We start from the raw sequence: 22,046 nt of genomic DNA, 5'->3' as shown, positions 1-22,046 counted from the left end.
GTCATGCTGCTAGAGAAATGGGGATAAGGTGAGTGAGGGAGGAGGCAGAGAATGAGTTTCCCTGGGAGAATGAGATTCTAGGACAGTTTCTTCCCATAGCAGGCCTGGCCCAGGCTCAGCCCTTCAACTTTACAGTCCAAGGGGCTGAGACTAAGAAATAGCATGGGGGGAGAGGGAGGGACAAATAGGTAGCAGCCCACTCTATTACCTTGTTTTCACCAATTAGTCGTACTTATTGAGTGCCTATACATCTGGCAAAAACTCCTCACCCTCAGCTTCAAGGCTGCCTATCACTTCGCCCCCTCCTACCTCACCTCCCTTCTCTCCTCCTACAGCCCAGCCCACACCCTCCACTCCTCTGCTGCTAACCTCCTCACAGTACCTCATTCTCGACTGTCCCGCCGTCGACCCCCGGCCCACGTCATCCCCCGGGCCTGGAATGCCCTCCCTCTGCCCATCCGCCAAGCTAGCTCTCTTCCTCCCTTCAAGGCCCTGCTGAGAGCTCACCTCCTCCAGGAGGCCTTCCCAGACTGAGACCCTTCCTTCCTCTCCCCCTTGCCCCCCCTTCATCCCCCCATCTTACCTCCTTCCCTTCCCCACAGCACCTGTATATATGTATATATGTTTTACATATTTATTACTCTATTTTATTTGTACATATTTATTCTATTTATTTTATTTTGTTAATATATTTTGTTTTGTTGTCTGTCTCCCCCTTCTAGACTGTGAGCCCACTATTGGGTAGGGACTGTCTCTATATGTTGACAACTTGTACTTCTCAAGCACTTAGTACAGTTCTCTGCACACAGTAAGCACTCAATAAATATGATTGAATGAATGAATACTATTGTGCAGAGCACAGAAAGAAGCACTTGGGAGAATCAATCAATCAATCAATTGTATTTATTGAGCGCTTACTATGTGCAGAGCACTGTACTAAGCGCTTGGGAAGTACAAATTGGCATCACATAGAGACAGTCCCTACCCAACAGTGGGCTCACAGTCTGAAAGGGGGAGACAGAGAACAGAACCAAACATACCAACAAGATAAAATAAGTAGGATAGAAATGTACAAGTAAAATAAATAAATAAATAAATAAATAGAGTAATAAATATGTACAACCATATATACATATATACAGGTGCTGTGGGGAAGGGAAGGAGGTAAGACGGGGGGATGGAGAGGGGGACGAGGGGGAGAGGAAAGAAGGGGCTCAGTCTGGGAAGGCCTCCTGGAGGAGGTGAGCTCTCAGCAGGGCCTTGAAGGGAGGAAGAGAGCTAGCTTGGCGGATGGGCAGAGGGAGGGCATTCCAGGCCCGGGGGATAACGTGGGCCGGGGGTCGATGGTGGGACAGGCGAGAGCGAGGTACAGTGAGGAGATTAGTGGTGGAGGAGCGGAGGGTGCGGGCTGGGCAGTAGAAGGAGAGAAGGGAGGTGAGGTAGGAGGGGGCGAGGGGATGGACAGCCTTGAAGCCCAGGGTGAGGAGTTTCTGCCTGATGCGCAGATTGATCGGTAGCCATTGGAGGTTTTTGAGGAGGGGAGTAATATGTCCAGAGCGTTTCTGGACAAAGATAATCCGGGCAGCAGCATGAGAAGATAAGATAATGGAGTTAATTGAGGACCTGTAACCTCAAGGATCTTAAAATCTAGTAAGGTAGGCAGACATTAAAATATATTACAGATAGGGGGAGAATCAGAATATAAAGGAATGTACATGAGTGATATGGGAGCTGGGGTTTGGGTAAGTATCAAAGTATTTAAGAGGTACAGACCCAAGTGCATGGGTGACAGAAGGGAGGGCAGTGACCTCCTCCTTGCCATACCGAACAGCTCCTACTCCGTCCTAATCCTCCTCGATGTCTCAGCTGCCTTCGATACTGTGGATGACCCCCCTTCTCCTCAACACGTTTTCCCTCCCTCCAGGCTTGTATTTCCTCCTGCCTTCAGGACATCTCTATCTGGATGTCTGCCCACCATCTAAAACTCAACATGTCCAAGACTGAACTCCTTATCTTCCCTCCCAAACCCTGTCCTCTCCCTGACTTTCCCGTCACTGTAGATGGCACTACCTTCCTTCCCGTCTCACAAGCCCGCAACCTTGGTGTCATCCTCGACTCCGCTCTCTCATTCACCCCACACAACCAATCAGTCACCAAAACCTGCTGGTCTCACTTCCACAACATCGCCAGGGTCCGCCCTTTCCTCTCCATCCAAACCACCATCTTGCTGGTTCAATCTCTTATCCTATCCCGACTGGATTACTGCATCAGCCTCCTCTCTGATCTCCCATCCTCCTGTCTCGCCCTGCTTCAGTCTATACTTCACTCTGCTGCCCGGATTATCTTTGTACAGAAATGCTCTGGCATGTCACTCCCCTCCTCAAAAATCTCCAGTGGTTGCCTGTCAACCTACAAATCAAGCAAAAACTCCTCACTCTCGGCTTCAAGGCTCTCCATCAACTCGCCCCCTCCTACTTCACCTCCCTTCTCTCCTACAGCCCAGCCCACACCCTCTGCTCCTCTGCCACTAACCTCTTCACTGTGCCTCGTTCTCACCTGTCCCGCCATCGACCCCTGGTCCACGTCCCTCCCCTGGCCTGGAATGCCCTCCCTCCACACATCCACCGAACTAGCTCTCCTCCTCTCTTCAAAGCCCTCCTGAGAGCTCACCTCCTCCAGGAGGCCTTCCAGAGTGAGCCCCCTTTTTCCTCTCCTCTTACCCTTTCCCCTGCCCTACCTCCTTCCTCTCCCCGCAGCACTTGTATATATTTGTACAGATTTATTCCTCTCTTTATCTTACACATAGTTACTATTCTATTTATTTTGTTAATGATGTGCATATAGCTATAATTCTATTTGTTCTGACAATTTTGTCACCTGTCTACGTGTTTTTGTTGTCTGCCTCCCCCTTCTAGACTGTGAGCCCATTGTTGGATAGGGACTGTCTCTATGTGTTGCCGACTTGTACTTCCCAAGTGCTTAGTACAGTGCTCTGCACACAGTAAGTGCTCAATAAATACAATTGAATGAAATAGGGTGGGGAAAAGAGGGGTTAGTTGGGGAAGGCTTTTTGGAGGGGATATGATTTTAATAAGGCTTTGAAGATGTTGGCTGTCAGTTAATGGGTATGGGCCAGCGGCAGGAGGAATGAGATCAAGGCACTTTGAATAGGTTGGTGTTAAGGGAGCGAAGTGCGTGAGTTAAGTTGTAGTAGGAGATCAGCAAGATATGGTAGGAGGGAGTGAGCTGAATGAATGCTTTAAAGCCTAAGGTAAGGTGTTTGAGAGGAGATGGATGGGTAGCCATTGGTGATTTTTGAGGAGTTGGGACATGGTTGGAGATAATTATTATTATTTTTAGAAAAATATTGCAGGCAGTATAGTGTAGTATGAACTGAGTGGGGAGAGATAGGAGGCAGAGATGTCAGAAGGAGGCTGATAGAGCAGTCATGGTGGAATGTGATGAGTACCTAGACCGCTGAACACCTCCTGATCTCTGCTGCTCAGTCAGTTCTCCTTCCCTGTGTCTTACACCTCAGCAACTGCAACCTCCTCCAGGGATGAGGGAACCAATGATGTTTCTGTGCCCTCCACCGCCCCCGGCTAACCTCATGTGCTCCTAATAATGGTAATAATATTGATAATAGTGGTAAGTGCTTGTTAATCATTGTCAAGAGCTTACTATGTATCAAGCACTATACTAAGTGCCGGGTAGAAATATGACAATTAGATCAGAAACAGTCCCTGTCTCACTCAGGACTCGGTCTAAGTAGGAGGAAGAACAGGTATTGAATCTCCATTTTTACAGATGAGGATACTGAGGCCCAGAGAAGTCAAGTGACTTGTCCAAGGTCAAACAGCAAGCAAGTCCACAAGGCCACGCTGCTTTACTACATGCTTGCCTGCTTTCTGGGGAAGCATGCCTAGCCCTCCTCCAATTCCCTCCTGAGTATTTTTTGGCTTACCTTTGCCCTTTAGGGAAAGATCAAAGCCACGGACACAGTTAGACTTAGTCAGGGAAGTTCTCCACAGCTCAAGCAGCAAGCAATCCTGTCCCCTGTCACAGTGTTTGGGGAAGGGGGTAGGAGTGAGTTCATTGTTAGCTGTAGGCACTCCCATAGTGGTCCTGCTTGGCTCCCCTGAGTTCTTCAGCTGATGAAGACGATCAGCTGGGAAAAGAGCCAATCTTTGAGTGTCTTCTGGTTTTGGGTAAGCCAGTCTTCTCCTTTGGTGTTTTCTTAATTTGTCTTGGGAAAACAAGGCCGTGGTTTTGGCCAGTGTTTCTTTGCATGCAGCTGTCTTGCACCCACTAATTTTCTCCCAGGCAAATTTATGTGGCACTGGGAAAATGTGATTCCACCCAGTGCATAGTAGTTTAATTTTTTCCCCGTGGTAGGTGTGCTCATAAGGCAGGATGGCAGGGGGCTGCTTTCCAAGGATTTCTGGGACGATAACTCTGGTGATGACAACTCAGAGCAACCTTTTGAAAACTAGCATATTCTGCCTTCAGTGACAGATAAGTAGCTTAGCCAAGTGGAAAAGCATTGTGTGTGAGTGGATCTCCAGCTTGGGTGAATTTTGTTCCGTTTACAAGAGATTCCCCAGCCAGATACTGGAATGTGGCCCAGATGGCATTAGCTTGGACTTCAAAACTGAGTCGCAGTTTAATTGGAAGCTTATTTACTAAAGATGACCTATCCACCTTGTTCTTATAATTTGGGGATGCAATGTGACTTTGTAAGAAATAATATTCTGAGATTGTCCAAAGGGACTCTGGAATAAACACTACCTTTATTTTTTTCTCCTGAATTTCAGCTCTGCTAGTTTATTTAGACTCAGGAAAAGACTTCTAGGTGTAGATTGTAGAGTGACTTTTTAGGGTAACTCTCTTGAACACAACACTTTGCTACCCTACAGTTATTAGGGTTAAAGTTTGACAACAAGTCTTAAACTCTGTGGCCAACATCTAATGAGACTGAATATCAAATGTCCTCTGAGCTTGGTAGCATTCCTGTCCATTATGTTCAGGCAAATCAACGAAGCTATACTAACAGTCCACAGACCAGCAACCTTGATATTGTTGACAAGGAGACAGAACCACTGGAGGAATGCTTACAAGCTCACAAGACTCTGAAAGTTTAAGATCTGACTTATTTCAAGTAACTATCATGGTAAAGAACTAAGGATCTCCCTTCTCACTGTTCTTCGATCCCATCCATCATGCTGCCGATCCCTCACCCACATTCTGCTTCTGGCCTGGAATGCCCTCCCTCCTCAAATCCAAGAGACAATTACTCTCTCCCCCTTCAAAGCCTTATTGAAGGCACATCTCCTCCAAGAGGCCTTCCCTGACTAAGCCTTAATTTCCTCTTCTTCTGCTAGCTTCTGTGTCACCCTAACTCACTCCCTTTATTATTCCCCCCTCTCAGCTCCAAAGCAGTTATGTATGTATCTGTAACATATTTATATTAATATTTGTCTCCCTTTCTAGACTGTAAGCTCATTGTAGGAAGGGCATGTGTCTGCTTATTGTTGTATTATAATCTCTGAAGCACTTAGTACAGTGCTCTGCACACAGTAAGTGCTCAATAAATAGAATGAATGATTAAATTCGTCCCGCCGGAGTACTCCTGATATTCAGTTGCCTTTCCCAAATACGTCTTGCAGTTAGTATGTACTTAAATGCCTAGAATTATCTGCTCTTCTGTTTTCCCTACTCTATTCTGCTCCAGTGTAAATCAGTAACATTGAGCACCTCCTGGGTGTAGAACACTTGGAAGAGTTCTACCTAGTATCCTGCCCTCACTGAGTTTACGTTCTACTTATGGAGACTGTCAGATCCAAGCCATTCCCACAACAAAAGTGTGAAAGGATAAATGCATATGTACAAGTTAGTATAACTGAAAATATGCATAGATTCTAGGAAGTGTAAAGACCGTGAGCTCGTTGTGGGCAAGGATTGTCACTGTTTATTGTATTGTACTTTCTCCAGCGCTTAGTGCAGTGCTTTGCACACAGTAAGTGCTTAATAAATACGATTTGAATGAATAAGTACTAAGGAAGTCTGTTGGATGCATGTATCATGGGAAAATTAGGCTTAGTTGTTGCCTCTTCAAGGAGGTGCATTTTCAGGAGGACTTTGAAGGTAGAGTCAAGCAGAGCTAAATTCATTCATTCATTCACTTGTATTTATTGAGCGCTTAATGTGTACAGAGCACTGTACCAAGTGCCTGGGAAGTACAAGTTGGCAACATATAGGAACGGTCCCTACCCAACAACGGGCTCACTCACAGTCTTGAAGTGGGAGACAGACAACAAAACAAAACATGTAGACACGTGTCAAGTCACCAGAATAAATAAAAATGAAGCTAGATACTCATCATTAACAAAATAAATAGAACAGTAAATATGTACAAGTAAAATAGATTAATAAATCTGTACAAACATACAGGTGCTGTGGGAAGGGGAAGGAGATAGGGCGGAGGGATGGGGAGGAGGAGAGGAAAAGGGGGGATCAGTCTGGGAAGGCCTCCTGGAGGAGGTAAGCTCTCAGTAGGGCTTTGAAGGGAGGAAGAGAGTAGCTAGTTAGCTAGCTAGCTAAAGGGGGTGGGAGTTCCAGTCAGGAGGAAGGGTATGAGAAATAAGTCCGATCCTCCTTTCCTGCTGTAGCCCAATCCCTTCCCCTTTTTTTTAGCCATTTTCTAACCTTGAGAACCCCAGGATTGTTACCACCCCACTTGGGGAAACTTCTGGCTCAGGTGATGCATGACCAGGAAATAAAATACAGTATATCAAATAATAGTCCTCATGGTATATCTTAATCATGTCAGTTTCAGGGGGGAAAATACAGAAAGACCAGTAATCCAATACACCTTACTCCTAAATTACTTCATCTTTCAGTAAGGGCAGCGGCATTTGGTGGTAGGTGGTATGCACTGTAATGAAACAAGTTTTTGCCTGTGGGTTTGGATTTGGAACATGCCACATCTGAAAAACTGCTATAGCAGAGGTTTCATTTCCCCAAGGAGGGGATGTTTTGGGGGATATTTTTCTTTCCATCCTTCTGCTTGAATGATTTGCACTCCACCACTGTTCTTCTATAGCTCTCAGACAGGTAAATAAAGTGAAGAGCAATTTTTCACTTTGTGGCTTAGTTCTAAGTTAAGTTGAGTAGTTTTGTAACACATATCACCTAGGTACACCTAGCACATGGGATAAAAGCTTCTGTATGGTGTGGGGTTAGAATCATTTCTTCTTGTAGATATGACATTATCCAGCAGGTTGGCATTTGCATATCTAATTTGTCATATTTGTGAAATTGCATGTCTTTGCTTGTTGTTGCTAGACATCCATTGGAGCAGTCAAATAGGTATTCTAGGAGTGGCATGGAACCAACTACCAAGAAATAAAGCCACAGAATAAACAGGATACACCATTTAGTTAACTAATCTATTTTCATCTTCGATTTTTATCATCTTTGTAATGAATTGTAATCTCCTTGAGCGCAGGGATCATATCTAACAACTCATACTCACTCAAACACTAGTTCAGTGTTCTGCCTATAGTAAGCACTCATTAATACCACTGATTTGACCTTTGACAGAAGAGGACCACGGCTTCTTTGAGCATGGAGCGGAAAGGGCAGTGGCTCAGGGCTCATTGTCTCTTAGTGAGGGAAGAGCATGGGTAGCCATCCTGACGGCACCCCTCAATCAATCAGTGGTATTTACTGAGTGCTTCCTTTGTGCAGAGCACTGTACTAAATACGAGTTCCAAACTCATACTTTCCTCTCAGGTTCGGTTATGGGGAAGGAATACTGGAAAAGGCGAATTCTGACTATTGCTCCACTAGTCTTCCGTGCCTTAGTGTAGCTAGCCCTGCAAACCTTTCCCAATGGGCCTATAAAGAAATACACACAGAAGCCTGTTCTCAGTGTTTTTCACGTTCTAGGGTACAGTAGTGCAGCTAGAGAAGCAGCGTGGCCCAATAGAGAGAGCTCAGCTAGTCCCAGCTCCACTATTTGTCTGCTATGTGACCTTGGGCAAGTCACTTCACTTCTGTGCCTCAGTTACCTCATCTGTAAAATGGGGATAAAGACTCTGAGATCCATGTGGGACATGGACTGTGTCCAACCTGATTAACGTGTATCTACCCTAGTGCTTCATACAGTACTTGGCATATAGTAAGTGCTTAACAAATACCGTACAAAGCATTAAATCAGGATTTCAGCATGAAGGCTTCTGACAATTTTTTGCTTTTTTAAAAAAAATCTCACTTCACTGGTTGGCAGAATAAATCGCAAGTCGAAAAGTAGATGGGACCCCAGTTTCCATCTATGCAGTCATGAACTCCAATCTAGGGAAATTTCAAACTGAAGTTAAGACAAAAATGGCATTTTACAGAGAAGGTGCTTTATCCAATCTCCTATAAGGAAGTTAACATTAATTCTAGCAGCTTAGTCATTCATTCAAGCTTATGGTCTTTGCCTAATTAATCATAGATGAGTATTTTTAAGCCACCATTTTATGGAAGTCATTAGAGAAGTAGCATGGCTCAGTGGAAAGAGCATGGGCTTTGGAGTCAGAGGTCATGGGTTCAAATGCCAGCTCCTCCAATTGTCAGCTGTGTGACTTTGGGCAAGACACTTAACTTCTCTTGTGCCTCAGTTACCTCATCTGTAAAATGGGGATTAAGACTGTGAACCCCCCTGGGGACAACCTGATTACCTTGTAACCTACCCAGCACTTAGAACAGTGCTTTGCACATAGTAAGCACTTAATAAATGCCATTATTATTATTATTATGTGAATACTGATGATGAAGATGATGCAGTCTCCTGTCATGAACGATGGATGAGCTTCAGTCCTGAGACCCCCAGGTTGAGAACTTGAAACAAGGAACCAATTATGGTGGTAGTGGTTCATGCTTCTCCACAAAACACTCTCCCTCTTGCCTGCCGGCCATGTTCTTTCTTTACCATGGAGTACAATGGGTGAATTAGAACTTAGTACAGTGTCCTGCATACAGTAAACATTCAATAAATACTATTGATTGAATAGGTGGGTACCAGAGCAACACAATGCCCTTTTATAATCACTATGATCAGAGCATGCCACCTATGTAATACCGGAGCACCCCAGACCACTAATAATAATAATAGCATTTATTAAGTGCTTCCTATGTGCAAAGCACTGTTCTAAGTTCTGGGGAGGTTACAAGGTGATCAGGTTGTCCCACTGGGGGCTCACAGTCTTAATCTCCATTTTACAGATGAGGTAACTGAGGCACAGAGAAGTTAAGTGACTTGCCCAAAGTCACACAGCTGGTAATTGGTGGAGTCGGGATTTGAACCCACGACCTCTGACGCCAAAGCCTGTGCTCTTTCCACTGAGCCACGCTGCTTCTCAGTAGTTGATTGCCAGGGAAGGCACCCTGGTAGTCACTGTGGTTTTCACCACCCACATTAGTCAGCTATTTTCCTGGTTCCCATGAAGTCCATCTGTCACAGAAGATGTAGCTGCATGCCCTATTGTCAAGAGCATGGGCTTTGGGCATCAGACGATGTGGGTTCTAATCCTGTCTCTGCCACTTGTCTGCTGTGTGACCTTGGGCAAGTCACTTCTCTGGGCCTCAGTTACCTCATCTATAGAATGGGGTTAAGACTGTGAGGCCCATGTGGGACAACCAGATTACCTTGTCTCTACCCCAGCGCTTAGAACAGCACTTGGCATGTAGTAAGTGCTTCACAAATACTATTATTATTATTATTAAGACACTCTCTAGATATAGTTCTTCATTCAGAGTTACTGGTATTCCCCTCTTGTGGTCATTTTGCCATCCCAACAATGGTAAGGAGTGGGTTGGACTTTGGAGTAAACTGCATATTCAATATTAACCCTGTAACATAAGAATTCAGTCAATCAATGGTAGGTACTGAGCTCCTACTGAATGCAGAGCACTATAGTAAGCCCTTGAGAGAGGACACTAGAATCCAAACCTGTATCCATGTTCTTAAGAAATTGACAACCTAATGGGAAATGATTTCACAAATTTCTGCTACCAGAAAGATACTCAAAGACACCGGATGAGGAGATGCCAGTGACATCACCTGTTGAGCCTATTGATGTCATAGAGCACCGTTTTGTGGAGGTATGATGAGATCACCTGAACCTGGAACGTTTCTACAGAGTCATTGTGTTCCCCTTTAAGGTCCCTGTAAATGGGCAGTGGGAGAAGCAGCATGGTTTACCTGAAAGAGCATGGGGCTGGAAATCAGCAGACCTGGGTTCTAATATCAAATGTGCTTCTGTTGTGTGTCTGTTGTGTGACCTCGGGTGAATCACTGAATTTTTCTGTGCCTCAGTTACCTCATCTGCTGTAACATGAGGATTAAGACTGTGAGTCCAATGTGGAGGAGTGACGGTGTCTCACCTATCTTGTATCTATCTCAGCACTTAGTATAGTGCCTGGCATATCACTTAAAAAGTATCAATTTTTAAAAAACAGATCGTTTCTGAGTCATGTAACTAGGAAGCAGGAGCTGAAGCAAAGGGAGGATAGATGCTGAAAAGAAAAATAACGAACTTAAAGGGATCTGGTGCCACATCCTTATTTGCCAGGGAATTGTATGATACAATTCTGGTTGATTTGTTACCTTAATGAAAGTCCAGAATACATGCATGTTGGCCTAAAAAAGCTCTTGTCTGATGTTCAGACAAGTCTGAATTCTCAGCTCGTGATACCACTGTATTTCTGGGTATCACAAACTCAAAATGTCTGTCTTTCTGACTGTTCGATGGGGTTATAACTGCCTGTCCCTACCAGCTCACTTGGAAGTGATTTTTATCAATTAATGGTAGTTATTGAGGACTTACTATGTATAGAGCACTGTACTAAGCAGTTGAGGAGTACAATACAAAAGTTAACAGGCAAGTTCCCTGCCCACAAGAAGCTTATCGTCTAGACTGGGAGAAAGACATTAAAATAAATTACATATATGTACATAAGTGCTATGGTCTGAGAGTGGGGTTTAAGCGTTTAAAGGATGCAGAACCAACTGCGTAGATGATGCAAAAAGGGAAGGGGGAGTAGGGGAAATGAGAGTTTAGATGGGAAAGACCTTTTGGAGGAGAGATGATTTTAGTAAGGTTTTGAAAAAAATTGAATAAACTGAAAGACAGTCCAGAAAGACAGCTTAATTTTATTTTTATATTCGAACACTACAAAGTAGTTAATTCTTTTGCTTACACAACAAACCTATACAAGCCTCAGAAAGGGAGGTCAATAGCCTATATTTATCTACAAATACAATTACACACAGTAATGTCATGAATCAGTTGCAAATTTGTGACTCGCTCTCGCCAGTCTGTTTAGTGGTGAATGCTGCATCCATTCACCAAGAAACACAACTGATATTGTTCCTATATTTTTTAACTTTGATAGTTACGTAATTCATTCAGTGTTCAATATATTTTTTTTTAGTGCTTTTGTGTTACCTAGCTCTTAAGCACGGGCCAGTAAACCTTGCCTTCCAATCTTTTTGGGGTTTTTTAATTATTATTTTTATCCACAGTAAGATGGGTTCTAGAAAATGGTACAGATTTGTAATTTACCACACAACCCGAAAGTTCGATAAAATAGAGATTTTTGAAGAAGGAAAAGTGTATATTACCAAATTAATTGAAGCATCTTTCCACCGCTGAAAGACTTACATAATTAGATCATTTGTATGACTCTGAAACTTTCCCCAGGTTCGAGATATTAGTTCTATTTTCCAGGTGAGGTTTTGAGCTAATGCTTTACCAATTCAAAAAATACACAAATATCTTCAGACTTGTCTGGAATTCTTCTCTTCGTTGAAAGAAAGAGAGAAACTCCTCATGCACTGGCTGTGACCAATCAAGTTTTGCATCATGCCAAAAAATTAAACACAGTAAAGCCAGACTCTGTCAGCAATGAGTTGATTGCTTTAAATAAGGGAGATTTCCTGAATGTTTAAATTGAAACTTCTACTTTGATTAAAGCAAAGAAAAGTACCAGGATGGCTTCCTAACTATTTAGTTCCTAAAATTCCTGTGAGGTCTGGAAATGACAAATTCAATTCTGATGTGCTGTGTTTTACACTCTGCAGGCTGTAGTAAAAGGGAAAACTAATCAAGGTTGGGTTTCCCATGGGCTGAGCTTTAAGATGTTTTCCTATTTAAAGCCATGGAAATATGTTAAAACCCACATAGGCTGGGTGAAGTTTATATAAGGCAAAATCTATAAGACTGTGTTTTTGCACAGTATGCATATTTTGACTTTTCATTATTTTTTGTTTGTTTAATCTTTCATCCTGTTTAAAATTATATTCCAACCACATTTTTATTACGAAGAAGGGGAAGGATAGTTTGCAACATGCTAAAAAAAAAAAGATTGCAGGAGGGTTCTGGTATTAAGCAGAGTACATTAACCCCAAATTAAAATTTTGATTTTTATACAATAAAGATCCACAACACACATATTAAGCCTAGGAACACCCAAATTGTCAGAGAACTGCAATGATTAAGGATCCCTTTTGAGGGCAAAGGGCTGGCTTAACTGTCATAATTATATCTTAGAAAAGAAAATTGATTTTCGGTAGAATGTGTAAAAATGAATCCCCAGCTGCCTAGCCACAATAAAAGAGAATTCAAAGGGCCCATAAGCCATTTCCATGGACTGGATATTTTACGCAAGGGATAAGAAACTGTAATTTGGAGCACTAAAGCAAAAACCACATATCACGGACAGTATTTCCTACCAGATCAAGAATTAGTGCCTTAGTTTCTCATCTGCTGCTATGGATTATTGAGAATAAGTGTTTTGAATCCCCCAGAATAATGGGTATAATACAAATGTGAAATGCAATTCTGCCCATTTTGGTGTCTTCAGATAATATGGTAATGTAGTCGCTAAACGTCTCATTGACATTAATTCCGCATAAGTAGTTCTTCAATTCTAAGGTATTGTCAAACAAAACTAAAGTAATAGTATCCATCTTGCGCATTATGCAAATAACTTTGAAACTTTAGTGGTGGTGGTTAGCAGGAGAACTAGATTGTTCCCTTCTCCCAGGAAGGCAATGCATTTCCAGCTCAGTGGTTGGATAAGGTCCAATTTACACATTTTATATATAGCAACATTAATGATCACATAGGTATCCACTAACAGTTCAATTGCTGTGTGTATCTACCAACAGTAGCACCACAAAATTTTCATGAGTGACTGCTAGACAAAGCCATATCATCATTTTCTTGTTTACAAAGATGAAGATTTGATTCAATTAAACATTCAACTACCATCTCTACACTGAAGCTTCCCAAATCTAGCTCACCATCTCCAACCTCACCTTGTCTGCAGTCTCTCTTTTTTTCCTGCCTTTCGGATATCTCTACTTGGATGTCCCTCCAGCACCTCCAACTTACGTGTCCAAAATAGTACTCCTCAACATTATCCTCCTTTTCTCACAAGCCTGTAATTTTGGTATTTTCCTTGATTCATTTCTCATTCAACCCACACAATCATTCTCACACCAATCATATCTGTTCTACTTTCACAACATCTCCAGAACGTCCCATCCTCTCAATTCAAAGTGCTATCATGCTGTTACAGGTATTTATCATAGCCTTAGATATTGCATCAGCCTCCTCGACCTCCCTGCCTCCTGTTCCTCCATTCATTCATTTGTCAAATTTATTGATCACTTACTGTGTGCAGAGCACTGCACTAAGCACTTGAAAGTACAATTCAACCTGTCCATATTTCACTCTGCTGCCAGATGATTTTTCTAAAATAAACATTGAATTCATATCTACCAAATACTCAAAAACCTCCATCCACCTCCACATCAAACAGAAACTCATTACCATTATTCATTCATTCATTCAATCGTATTTATTGAGCACTTACTGTGTGCAGAGCACTGTACTAAGCGCTTGGGAAGTACAAGTTGAGCTTTAGGGCACTCAATCAGCTCTCTCCCTCCACTCTTACCTTGCTGATGTCCTACTACAACCTAAACTGTACAGTTTGCTCCTCCAATGTCCACCTACACACTGTACCTCAATCTCATCTATTTTGCCACTTACCCATGCCCTCCCCCTGGTCTGGAATGCCCTTATCCTTCATATATGCCACAGACTACCACTGTCTCCACCTTCAAGGCCCTCCTACAATCACATGAGAAGCATCATGGCTTGCTGGAAAGAGCACAGGCTTGGGAGTTGGAGGTGTGGGTTCTAATCCCAGCTCCACCCTTGTCAGCAGTGTGACTTTGGGCAAGTCACTTAACTTCTCAGTGCCTCAGTTACCTCATCTGTAAAATGGGGATTAAGACTACGAGCCCCACGTGGGACAACCTGATTACCTTGTATCTACCCCAGTGTTTAGAACAGTATTTGGCACGTAGTAAGCGCTTAACAAATACCGTCATCATCATCATCATCATTTCCTCCAAGAGGCCTTCCCTGAATAAGCCATCATTTCCCTTTTTCTTCACCTAGTTTTATGTCATCTATGTAGTTGGATAGGGGCTCACAACCGGGGTGCAGACAGGTGCATTTGATTGGATTATAGGCATGCCTCAGCATCCTTATCTGATAGCCATCCACCCAGTCAAAGGGGTGATATATAACCCTCTGAGTGGCATCCTCATATTGGATCCCGCAGATGTGAGTTGGTTGGAATGTCTGTCACTCACACATTTTTTCTCTCCCCTTGCTACTTATCATTACAGCTGGTGGAAGAGATTTCAAGCCAGCATTTTTTTTTAATTTCCTATTTTATTTTTGTTTTCTTTCCCTCGTCTTCCTGGTTCCTTCCAGGGGCGGTGGTGAACACAACATCCTCACTAGCCTCACACCTCCTGTAGGCTTCGTAATGCTAAGTCCTGGTTTGCACAATGCTATGCTAACCTCCCCCCTACCTCCCATGACCCTCACAATGCTGCGTCCCAGCTCCAGGTGGAGATTGTTGTTCTTACGAGTCTCACACATCTTGGGAGCCTCACAAAGTTGTGTTCCAGTGCAAGAGGATACAGGAGTATTGTGCTCCATTGCCACTCTTCTCAAGACCAGAGAAGCGGTGGGTACACACACTGAGTTGCTTTGGGAGGGGGCTCATGGGATACTCCCCCCAACCCTTTTCCCCAGCCCTTCCCCCATATTGCTAGGCTGGCAACCATATAATAATAAATATAGTTTTAACCACTTAGCGATGGATAAGGGAGAAAGATATTGCAATTCTTTTTCAGTTGTCCTGAAGGACTTCACCTGATAAGCGGTCATGGTTCAAAATGATACTAATCCTTCATGAAACCCCCATGAATTGAATGACTGTCTTCCCTTCTAGACTGTAAGCTTAGTGCAGACAGGGAGTGTGTCTACCAACTCTACTGTAGTGTACTCTGCAAGCACCTAGTATGGTGGTGTGTAGTATGGTAAACTCTCCAACTCTGATTATTTGATGTGAGCTTTATTTTGTTTATATATCTCCAGAAAAGTTAAAGCTGCTGGAACTGGTTTGTTGAACTTCTTACAAGTTTACACACTTTTTAAATACGATTGGCTAGGAGTCTATATTCAGTATTTACATTAAAACTTCATAGGATAAAATGTGATACTGTCTCTGTTAAAATTCAGCGCACTATGGGGCACATTATTTTTCCTTGGCATATAAAATATTTATCAACCATTTACATAAAGGGTAGGTACATCTTGATTACTAGTGTGTTGCCTATATATTCATTTTGCATTTCCCTTAGAAATCTAAAAGTTTTTAAACAAACAAAACTAAAAATCTAGTAATAGGAAAACAGCATTTTGACAGACCTTCCACTATAGTTAAGTATAAACTTGGCTCTTGTGGCCACTGAGGAATTCATACTTGTGATAAAGGGAAAGTTCAGGATGTAGTTATGTGAATACCAAATTAGCTGTTTCAGAAACAAATAAACTCTCTCTTCAAAATGAGAATGTTTGAACCTACGATTATACATTTGGTTGGTTTTGATCTTTAAAAACCAATGTTGACTCGCCTTGTATGTTTTCCTCCTGCCAAGTTACACCATGAGCTGCTGTTAGTGCTGATAAGCAGTTTTATTTTTCCACTAGAATATAAATGTTAGTTTAAAGTTCCTTTCCTTCCCTTCAAAAACATGTTCATTTGGATTGATAGAAGCAATTGCATTCCACCCAGAGAGCTGAATACTACAACTAACTCATGGATTCAGACCTCTTCATAGCCCTAGTTTCTACAATAGCAAATGGAGGTATAGGAATATAAAGTTCCTTGAATTGTCAAACACCATTCCCAATGAGTTTTAGCATCCATGAAAATAGGACTTAATACTGTAATACCTCTGAAACTAAACAGGAGAAACAGCTCATGGGCCTTGAATCAGAGAACCTGGATTCTAATCCACCACTTTGTCTGCTGCGTGACCTTGGGGAAGTCATTTAATTCCTCTGTGCCTCAGTTTCCTCATCTCTTAAATGGGATTCAATATCTTCTCTCCCTTCCATTTAAACTGTGAATCTCATGTGATACAGGGATTATGTCTGACCTGATTATCTTGTATCAACCCTGTGCTTAGAGGACATAGTAACTGATTAAATACCCTTCTTCTTCTTCTTCTTTTTCTTCCTTCTTCTTCATCACTTCTGCTACTGATATTGCCTTTTCAGGGCATACTGGGTAGTCAGCAGTAGAATTCTTTTGGGCTCTCCTGATCAATACAAGTTGGCTTTTTTTGCTAAAGACAATGATAATAGCATCAACTCTAGTGTAATGAGATTTTGTGATTGTGCATCTTAATCAATCAGTCTGTTGCCAACTTGTACTTCCCAAGCGCTTATAAGGTACAGTGCTCTGCACACAGTAAGTGCTCAATAAATACGATTGAATGAATGAATTTATTTAGCATTTACTGTGTGCAGAGCACTGTACTAAGTGCTGTTATAACAGACATGTTCCTTGCTTACAATGAGTTTACAGTCTATATGGGGAGAAAGACAATAATGTAAATAAATTACAGATATGTACATAGGGACTGGGAGGGGGGATGAATAATGGGAGCAAGTCAGGGCAACACAGGAGAGAGTGGGAGAAGAATGAATGAATATTTATTGAGCACTTACTATGTGCAGAGCACTGTTCTAAGTACTTTGGAGAGTATGATGAGGTAAGTAGACATGATCTCTGTTGTCAAGGAATTTACAATCTAGTAGGGGAAGCAGAATGGTCTAGTGGAAAGAGCATGGGGCTAGGAATAAGAGGACCTCGGTTCTAATCTTGCCCATGGCTCTTGTCTGCTCTGTGAACTCAGGTGAGTCACTTCAATTCTCTGTGCCTCACTTCTTTCATCTGTACAAAGAGGATTAAATCCTACTCCCTCCTACTTAGCTCATGAGCCCCAAGTAGGTTAGGGATGTGCCCAACCTGATTATTTTGTATCTACCCCAGTGCCTAGTAAATTGCTAGTACAAAGTAAGCACTTAACAAGTATCATAATAATAGACAAATCAGACAAAAATCAGTGAAGCAACTGAGTATAAATGAAAAACAGCATGGCTTAGCAGAAAGGGCATGGGAGTAAGGGGACCTGGGTTCTAAATCCCAATTGTCTGCTGTAACTTCTCTGAGTCTCAGTTCTCTCATCTGCAAAGTGGGGATTCAGTACCTGTTCTCCCCCCTTCTTGGACTGTGAGCCCCATGTGGGGCCTGATTATCTTGTATCTACCCCAGTGCTTAGTACAGTGCTATTATTAATAATAACTAACAGAAATATGTACTTTAGTGCTGTGGGTGGGGTGAGTGTTTAAGTTCTTAAGGGACAGGACTAAGTACACAGGTGTATCATTGTACCAGTAGGGAGGGGAAGGTAGGGTGGGGAAAGATGGGATTAGTTAGGGAAGGCTTTCTGAAGAAGATGAAGTATTAGTAAGGCTTTGAAAATGGGGAGAATGTTGACTGTAAGATGTGAAGAAGGAGAGAGTTCCAGGAAGATGGGAGGAAAGAGGTCAACTGCAAGAGAGATGAAAGCGAGGAACTGCGAGGAGGTAGATATTAGAGGAGTGGAGTGTGCTGGTTGGGATGTAGTGGAAGATGAGCAAGGATAATTAACAGGAAGACAGCCAAATATGTGTATTAAAGTCAACTGTGAAGAGTTTCTTATGGTGACAACCAGAAGAAGTTCTTGAGTAGTGGGTAGATACAAGCTAATCAGGTTGGACACATCCATATCCCACATAAGGCTCACAGGGTTTTTTTTTTTTGTTTTTTAATGGTATTAAGCACTTCCTATGTGTCACACACTGTACTAAGTGGTGAAGTAGATACAAGATAATCGGGTTGGACATAGTCCCTTTCCTACATAAGGCTCACAGTCTTAAACTTCTTTTTACAGATGAGGTAACTGAGGCACAGAGAAGTTAAATGACTTGCCCAGGGTCACACAGTAGAGGAGCCAGGATTAAAACACAGTTTCTCTGACTCCCAAGTCCCTGCTTGTTGTTGGGTGGGATTGTCTCTATTTGTTGCTGAATTGTACTTTGCAAGCACTTAGTACAGTGCTGTGCACACATTAAGCACTCAATAAATATGATTGAATGAAATGGGCAACACTGTCTCTTACAGATTCAATAGGAATTCATGATTTAGGGATAGATGGTTCGGAGATACCATTATTAGTGACAAATTACAATACAAATTTCTATGTTGTTTTTTTCCCCAATTAGCAGACTGCTAATATTCTTGCCAAATAACTGTTGTTATTTTATTTCATTAAATACTATAAAATTGCAGAAACCTGTAGAAAAAGCCAACACAAGACAATGTGATATTGTCTGAGGCAGAGGCTAGCCAAATGAGGTAGCATCCCAACTGATTATTATAGTTATTATTATTATTATTATTATATTAGGTACTTACTATATATCAATCACTGTTCTAAGTGCTGGAGTAGACAGATACAAGTTCAGGTCGGACATAGTTCTGGTCCCGCACGAAACTCACAGTCTAAGGAGGAGAGAGAACAGTTATTGAATCCCCATTTTACAGATGAGGAAACTGAGACATAAGGAAGTTAAGTGACTTGTCCAAGATCACACAACAAACAACTGGTAGAGTCAGGATTAGAACCCAGATCCTCTCCCAGGCCTGTGCTCTTTCTACTAGGCCAAGCTGCTTTTCAGAGCCTTGACTCATGTCACATACATGAGCACGACCGTGAAGCAGCATGGCATAGTATCATCATCATCGATCGTATTTATTGAGCGCTTATTGTGTGCAGAGCACTGTACTAAGCGCTTGGGAAGTACAAGTTGGCAACATATAGAGAAAGCCCCTACCCAATAGTGGGCTTACAGTCTAAAAGGGGGAGACAGAGAACAAAACCAAACATACTAACAAAATAAAATAAATAGAATAGATATGTACAAGTAAAATAAATAAATAAATAGAGTAACAAATATGTACAAACATATATACATATATATCTATAGTAGAGTATTGACATGGGAGTCAGAAGGCTGTAATCCCAGCCCTGCCACTTGTCTGCTATGTGACCTTGGGCAAGTCACTTCAGTTCTCCGGGCATGAGTTCCCTTACCTATAAAATGAGGATTAAAACTGTGAGCCCTGTGTGGGATGGGGACTGTGTCCAAGTCAATTTGCTTGTGTCCAACCCAGTGCTTAGTAGGGTGCCTAGCATATAGTAACAGCTTAACATACCATCATCATTATTATTTTTTACTACAGCAAATCTACTTGCACCAACTTGTGAATTGTGTTCATTAAGACATACTCATGTTGTAGAAAGACTGCAGTGCTGGAAGTAAGCCGGACTTGTACAGAACTTGGCTCTGGTATAAAGAAAAGTTCCAGACCAAGTGTTTCCTTGAGAAGCAGCACTGGGCTCTGCCTCTTATCTGCTGTGTGACCTTGAGCAAGTCATTTCACTTCTCTGGGCCTCAGTTACCTCATCTGGAAAATGGGGATTGAGACTATGAGCCCCACATGGGACAGGGTCTATGTCCATCCAAATTTTCTTGTGTCCACCCCTGCACTTAGTATAGTGCCTTGAACATAGTAAGTGCTTAACAACTACCATTACTATTATTATTATTCCCTGGAGGAAGGAGTGGCAAAACCCAGTCCCCACTGGCCCATCTCTCCTGATCACTCCATGCCAAGGCCTTGGGCTGCATGCCCAGCATCATCTATCATGGCTGACTCCATCCCCTCACTTGTTACTGTGGCAGCCTCTGGTTAGAATTTTGTTTCACTTTCAGCAGGGACTTCCATCTCATTATTTCTGAATTAGGTAATAAAATGCATATTAAAGCAGAACCTGCCATGTATTTGTCAGGGCCCCTTTTCTAGCTCTCCCTGCATTGGATTGAGCAACGTGCCCCTAAATTGGATGGCTCAGAGTACCAGAGTGTCACCAAGCACCAATGCTGCCTTGTCAGTGATTGACTGTAATTTATTTCAATCAATCAATAGTATTTATTGAGCACTTAGTGTAATAATAATAATAATGGCATTTATTAAGTGCTTACTATGTGCCAAACACTGTTCTAAGCGCTGGAGAGGTGACAAGGTGATCAGGTTGTCCCACGGGGGGCTCAGTCTTAATCCCCATTTTACAAATGAGGTAACTGAGGCCCAGAGAAGTTAAGTGACTTGCCCCAAGTCACACAGCTGACAATTGGTGGATCCAGGATTTGAACCCATCACCTCTGACTCCAAAGCCCATGCTCTTTCCACTGAGCCACGCTGCTTCTCTAGAGAACTGTACTAAGCACTTGAGAGGATACAACAGAGTTACCTGACATGTTTCCCGATAATGGCCATCTCCCCCTGTAGACTGTAAGCTCCTTGAGGGCTCAGATTGAGGCTACCAACTCTGTTGGATTGTACTTTCCCAAGTGGTTAGTACAGTGCTCTGTACACAGTAAATGCTCAACAAATTCCATTGACTGACCAGTATATTGAGCAGTTTACTTTCATCAATGTTTTGTCTAGTGGTACAAAGAGAGGGCATCTCACCATCAGAAGCAGCGTGGTGTAGTGGATAGAGCATGAGTCTGGGAGTCAGAAGGTCATGGGTTCTAGTCCTGACCCTGCCACTTGTCTGTTGTGTGACCTTGGACAAGTCACTTCACATCTCTGGGCTTCAGTTACCTCATCTATAAAATGGGGATTGAGTCTGTGAACCCCACGTAGGACAGGGACTGTGTCCAACTCGATTTGCTTGCATCCACCCCGGCTCTTAGTACAGTGCCTGGCACATAGTAAGCGCTTAACAAATATCATAATTATTATTATCAGAGGACTCTTCTTATTGTTTTTTTGATAGTGGTGATTTTACAGGGCTACCCCTCTCTCCTACATGGTCAGTTGATCAATAGTATTTATTGAACACCATCTGTGTGCTAAGCATTGTGTTAAGTCCTTGGGAGAGTGATTGAGATTCTGCACCTGAAGCTTTGCCATCCCTCCTAGGCCTTGAGAGAAAAATTCCTAGTAATGAATGAATGGCTTTATCAGCAGTTGCAGAGGTTTGAGAGGTACAGTCAGAATCAGTCAATCGAAGGTGTTGATTGAATACTTATTCTGTGCAAGCACTGTATTAAGCTGCTTGGGAGAATAAGGTTGAATCAATTTATGTCCTAAAGAAGCTTACAATCTAATGGATGAACTTAAACATGTAATCTGCAAAGTGATGGGGGAGCACTGAATGGCTTTTAGGACTGGAGTGCCATGATTGCACTAAGGTAAAGTGTTTTTTTAGCTGCAGTGTGCATCCACCAACTTTATTATATTGTACTATTCAGAAACATTTAGTAGAGCACTTTTAACAAGTGCTCAATAAGTGAGTCCCATGGGTTGATTGTTTGACCACAGTTTGTATAGATTGCTTTGAAGTGCCTTGGAGAAGCAGCATGGCATAGGGGCTAGAGCAGGGACCTGGGGGTCAGAAGGTCATGGGTTCTAATCCCTGCTCTACCATTTGTCTTCTGTGT

Source organism: Tachyglossus aculeatus, chromosome 2 (genome assembly GCF_015852505.1).
Source record: "Tachyglossus aculeatus isolate mTacAcu1 chromosome 2, mTacAcu1.pri, whole genome shotgun sequence".
In the NCBI taxonomy this organism is placed as follows: Eukaryota; Metazoa; Chordata; class Mammalia; order Monotremata; family Tachyglossidae; genus Tachyglossus; species Tachyglossus aculeatus.
Note: the sequence above shows the minus strand (reverse complement) of the source record.